Source organism: Saccostrea cucullata, unplaced genomic scaffold (assembly GCF_032062105.1).
Source record: "Saccostrea cucullata isolate Sc308-1 unplaced genomic scaffold, CSIRO_AGI_Scuc_v1 ctg2349, whole genome shotgun sequence".
Lineage (NCBI taxonomy): Eukaryota > Metazoa > Mollusca > Bivalvia > Ostreida > Ostreidae > Saccostrea > Saccostrea cuccullata.
The window spans coordinates 1-6,743 of record NW_026923851.1 but is presented as its reverse complement, the minus strand read 5'-3'; positions in this window follow the sequence as shown (position 1 = coordinate 6,743).

The following is a 6,743-nucleotide window of genomic DNA, read 5'->3' as shown; positions in this document are numbered from 1 at the left end:
CCACACCAAATTTTACTCGCAATTTGCTAGTGGGCGAGTGTTAATTTTAAACCCTGATGAGTTTACACAACACGCAGTCTCACTAACACGAGTTTACACAATACACTGTCACGCTAACACGAGTTTACACAATACACTGTCACGCTAGCACAAAGTCACAAAACAGGCTGTCTCACTATTCACTAACACAAGTTCGCACCAAATGCTGTTGCAATAACACACTGTCATCCTAATACCATTTCACACAACACACTGTCATTCTAATACCATTTCACACAACACACTGTCAGGCTAACACGAGTTCACACAACACACTGTCACGCTAACACGAATTCACAAAACAGGCTGTCTCACTATTCACTAACACAAGTTCGCACCAGAGGCTGTTGCGATAACACACTGTCATCCTAATACCATTTCACACAACACACTGTCATCCTAATACCATTTCACACAACACACTGTCATCCTAATACCATTTCACACAACACACTGTCACGCTAACACAAATTCAAAAAACATGCAATATCGCTAACACGAGTTCACATAACACGCAGTCTGGCTAACACGAGTTCACACAATATGCAATCTCACTAACATGAGTTCAAAAAACACACTATCTCTCTAACACCAGTTCACACGACAAATTTTCAGGATAACAAGTTCACACAACACACTGTCACGCTAACACGAATTCACACAACATGCTGTCTCGTTAATAAGAGTTCACACAACACGCTGTCTCGCTAACATGAGTTTACACAACACGCAGTCTCGCTAACACAAATTTACACAACAGGCAGTCTCACTAACACGAGTTTACACAACACGAAGTCTCGCTAATACGAGTTAAATCAACACTCTGTCTAGCTTACACTTTATACACGATTTCACACAACACGCTGTCCCGCTAACACGAGTTTACGCAACACATCGTCAAGCTAACAAGAATTCACACAACCACTGTCAGGCTAACACACTTAAGTTCACAAAACACACTTCCTTGCTAACACAAATTCATACAACACACTGTCTCGCTAACACAAGTTCACACAACACACTCACATTGCTGAGTTTAAAGTAAAGGTCTACCCTAATTTGAAGAGGTTTAACACTAACATATCTCTATATTAGTAAAGAGCTTTTAAGACAAAAAAATTTAAGACAAAAACATTTATGCAGTAATGTTCCTTAACATGCATCTGGCATATAAAATGAATGAGACCTTAAAAACCTCACAGTACATGTTTACTTAGCTAAGTAAAGGTTTAAATTGATGCTATTCAACATCTCTAAGTATGTGAATGAGTGAAATTCTCTAATAAATATTATAAATCAAAGTATCAATAACAAGCTGAACCTTACGTCGCAGGTTCCAATCCCATTGCTAAATGCTTTAGACAGGTTACTCCTATGAGACTGCATAAACCAAGATTCTGTGTCACGGTAGGTGTTAGCACAAAATGGATCTCATACTTCTTAAAGGCAATAAGTGCTGAGTACAAGTCTATATTTGCAGCTAATACCATCCCAAGTGGTGGCACCATGAAATGACTGAAAAATGTATGATTAAGGCAAATAAACAAACATTAAACCATTACAGCAGTCTTATCAAACAAAAAAGCAAACTTTCTATTATTACAATTTTTTGAAACAAATTTCTTTTGCAATTTAACTAAGCAATATTTGTCCTTTTTTGTCAGTAAAGTATGATATTAAATAATTAAGACTTTTTGAGAACATCTATTTATAGCGAGTCCAGACAGCAGCACAAATCCCTGCCCATAATGCGAGCTCTTATGATAAGACCTTGGCGAAAGAAGATTGTGACTTGCACATTGCTCCACACTAGTGTTGTAAAATCGGACATATTTTACTATCGATTATCAAATTGAATCGGAAGAACACAATCGATTATATAATCGATAATTTGAACTTTTAAAAAGGTTAAATTTATTAATTCAGCACGAGTAGCATTCCATGACATTTGACCGCGAACTTCAACTTATCTTTATTGGCATACGACATTTTACACAATTTACAAATAACCGAGTCCATCTGTATATTATTTTTGCATGGAGGCCCATCGCTCTTTTTTCAGAAAGCCAAAAAATTTCAAACTTTAGATCATGTTGCACCAGGATATTGATATAATTAAGCGTCAACCTCTTCACCATGCACGTTCGCCATTTTGTTTACCTCCGATTAGAGTGACGTCCCTTTGGTGAATATAAAAGTTAAAATCGGCTTAAAAAATACGGCATGAAAAATAATTAGCGATCTATCGATGATAATATTTACAATCGATTGTCGCCGATCTGGGCCGTTAAACAACGATTTTTCGATAGTCGGCGACTATCATAACAACACTACTCCACACAATTTTTCCGCAGTATACTTTGGACCCATAGTGCTTAGCTTCTTTAACATGTTTAAGCTACATTCAAAATTCATTTCTATTTAATTTGAATTAGCTATCCTTACTCATGTTCACATGGAGCTAATGGGAAGTAATTTAACGAGCAGTGAATTCATTCGAATTAAACATTTGAATAAACTCTCAGTGTGAACACTGAGCATGGATGCACCGAATGTCAAATGCGGCTTGACAAGCACAATCTAAATTAAAACTAAATAAGTATCTGCCCTCACCCTTATAGTCACACTGTCAATATATAATTAGTTGAATATATTCTGTAACATTAAGTGCAGTTTGAATTATAGAGTATGATCACTATGATAGATAGTAGGACTGTTGAAATTACATCCTCAAATTAAAAAAAAAATAAAATATAAAGCTGTGGGGATTTACTAGGTAAACAGAGAGCGTCTGAACTGTAAAACAGATAATATATCGGTGTGTCTGTGTATTTCTAATAACATCAATGTATGTCACTGTCATGTAATCAGTAGTGTAAATTTTAAGTAATAAAAATATTCTAACCTTCATTCCAATGGTCCAAGCCAATCATACATTAAAATGTCGCCGTCAGCTCTTTCATCACTCGAAACAATAATCACTGGGGAATGATATGATGATCCGAATCCGAAGCAGAGTCAAGAGTGTTCATCCTTGTTAATGTGACAGTCAGAATTTCCTCGTAAACAATTCACACAAGATTCTTAGAATATATGAATCGGGATAATTCTGCTTAGAATAATGTTCCAGAGAAGTGAAAAAGTACTTCGTTACGCTGCAGATTAAATGAGTGTACATGTCTACAAACGGATTCTTTGTGAGAAAATGTTCAACTTCACAAATCATTCTATTTTCAGTTTGTAAACCATGGCAAACATGTGTCCGACGTCGACTCGAAGGGGCACACTAAAAACGGGATATACTAGAGACCTGATATTTACCTGACGTTTTAATTTTTAATTAAATGGTAATATTCAGTATTTTAAATTACTTATGTACAGACTTTATGACTTTGAGGCATATGCTATACAAAAATTCAATTGTTTGGAACAGTTACAAACAAATTTGAATCAGGTCAAATCAGTGTTTAGTACATCGCGTCTTTAGTACCTTCCTATTTCCCACAATGCCGCGCGTTGTTTACAAACAAGCGCGAAAAAATCCTCTAAACTAGGTTCTAATTATTGTTGTGTACATCATCACATTTTAAAATTATTTGAATAAAAAGAAAACAAAGAAACACCGAATCAAAACTATATCTTTTAGATGCATCAACTAAAAATGTGCACATGTATGCAGTAAAGGCTTGGCTGGCTATAGTAGACAACTTGTTCCTGAAAGGTTTCTTACATACATGTACTTGTTTTATAAAAAAAAAAACAATTAAATATAGCTGGAAGTTTATTTCTTTTTATATCAAATGACAAGATTTTATAAGTTCGAAATTATTTCAGTCAAACTTTTTCATAATATTATACCAATATTTTTAGCTATCAGAAAAAAACGTGTATGAGCCATTAGCCCCTAATTATAGGGGCCAGCCCCTTTTCGTTAATCAAATATGAAAGCTCTCGTAATTACCCACAACTTTTGTGTTATATGTCTTACCAAATTATTCTCGGTTTAAAAGTTATTACACAAAAAGTAGCAAAAATTCAAAGAAAAAAATTTACTAAAATTTGCCGTTTTATAACTTCCAAACTTTAAGAAATCAGCTATATAATTTTATCGTTGTGCACATCTACAATGTATTGGCTACAAGTTCTCCAACTTTCGTGTAAATATCTTATGTCATTTTTGAGATTTTCAGTGGAAACGAGACATCAAAAATTTTCAATTAAAGGGCAATAACTCACAAATAAAGGCATGCATAAAAAAACTGAAAACAGGTTTAAATAGGTTTAACTACAAACTATCTATCCTGAAAGTTTCATAACGATCAGTCCAAAGGTCTTTGAGAAATCGCCTGTCAAAAGTCGAGCGGGAAAAAAAAAAGAATAATAAGAAACAATAGAATAACAGTAGGGTCTTCCGAAGGAAGCGGAAGACCCTAATAAAAGTGAAAAAGAAACCGAAGAAAAACAATAAGGTCTTCCGCTGAAGACGGAAGACCTTAAATAGTGGAAAAGAAACCTAAGAATAACAAGAAGGTCTTCCGCTGAAGACGGAAGACCTTAAAAATAGTGGAAAAGAAACCTAAGAATAACAAGAAGGTCTTCCGCTGAAGACGGAAGACCTTAATAAGAAAAGTTGAAAAGAAACAACAGAAAAATAAGAAGGTCTTCCGTTGAAACAGAAGACCTTAATAACAAAATAAAATGCAATACTTTATACTGTAATCTTTAGCCAAGAATCACTTTACTTTTACTTGCTGCTGGTTACAATTATCCATTATAAAATCAATAAACTTCTTAATTATGAAAAATAGTTATTTCTGATAATCTTTGAAAAAAATAGATAATGAATAATATACAATTTCTCAACAAACAAAATGAAACGAAACAAAATCAAAATAAAACGAACATAAAAGAAAATAGTACGTCATGCAGAACATACACATGAAATACATATTGAAGACAAATAAACAAATACACACACTCAATCTTACCTCACATGAGGTGTAAAGGTTTACCAAACTCTACTAATAATCAGCCATTATAGTATGGGCAGTATCCTGTATATAAAACATAGGGTCTGTTGTAGTTTACGATAGATTTAAAATTATCTTTCATTACCATGAAAATCTACTTTCTAATATATTACTCTTGAAATCTTTAATAAATGATAAATACTTGAAACATACTAAAATTATCTGAGTATAATTCATCAATTAACTCAGTATGCACACAATACAATTACACTAGCCCTCAAATTTCTAAGTAATGAGAATAACAAAATTAAGTTATAAATACTTTAAGAAAATACACCTACATTAAACTAAAAGAATAATAATTACCTTCAAATTCCAGCAGATATAAATAAGTAAATAAGTAAATCAAAGTTAACCCTGCTCTAGCAACTACGTATAGAATAGGTGTAGCACGAACTTTTGCCACCGGGAAAGTAAAAAAACCCGCCAAACCAGGTAACCCAATCGAACTACCTGCGGTGCAATGAACCATAAAATTTAAGGTCATACAGTCCGAGGTCGTCTGTAGCTATAAATAAATTATTCTCTAAATAAATGCAAATCTAATAAAACTTACCAGATAATATAAATAACAAGAACACAAATAATTCTATCATAATTTTTATTAATGTCAATAGTTTTAAACCTGAAATAAATATTATCTACACTATATAAAAACACTTTTAACTATATACAATACTGACTACAACAGTAAAATAAAATTTTCATCAGATGTTTGAATTGAATTATTTTGCACAATTTGCAAATTTTAAGCAAAAACGTTGAATGAAACTGAAGATCTTAAAAATCAAAATCGTGTCTTACGTCTGTTCTAAGTTTAAGGGCTTGGGGTCTAGGTATTATGTCCACATTTCCTGTGACAACATGTACCTTTAAGTCCTCAAATTTACGAGAATCAAAGAAAAAATCCGCTTTAACACCAGGGAAGTCGTGTTAATGCAGATTTCAAAAGAATCAGATATATATCTACTAGGAGACATATATCTACGAAAAAGGTTATCTGTATCCCTTTTCATTTTTCTCTCATAATTTATGAATTTATAGATTTGTTTTATCTTTTACATATGAGAGTGACGAACTATATATATATAGACACTGTCACTCTTCACTGTACATATACAAAGATCAATACACTTATAAATGTAGAACCATTTATTTTGTTGATTTAAAAATGTTTTTCATCGACTTTATTCAATAGAATTCGTGCTTGCACTAATTTTGATATCAGCATATTTTGATACAAAGGGGGACTCTTAACGACATTGTAATGTTCAAAACAACGACACGAAAGACTTTCAAAATTACTTTGACCTCTTCTTTTAAGACTATTCCTGCTTAATACCTGACACTTAACATAAAAACTACATTTCTCTGGTTTCATAATTCCGCAATAGTTAAACGGGCATGTAAAAATATACTGACACGCAAAAGAAACGCAACGCCCTACTTTAGGGGGAAATAATTATGTAAAGTAAAGAATTTTGTATCTTAAAATTATGGATATCTTCAATTTGGTAACTATCGGTAATTTAACGGTTGAACGATTTTTGTACCATAACCGGAAGTCAAGTTTGAGTCCGCTTAACCATGTTAACAGAAATCAAAAATTGCATATTTAACAAAACATTTGGCAATATCATGGAGTTTTAAGGGTTTACACTGTTCATCTTAAGT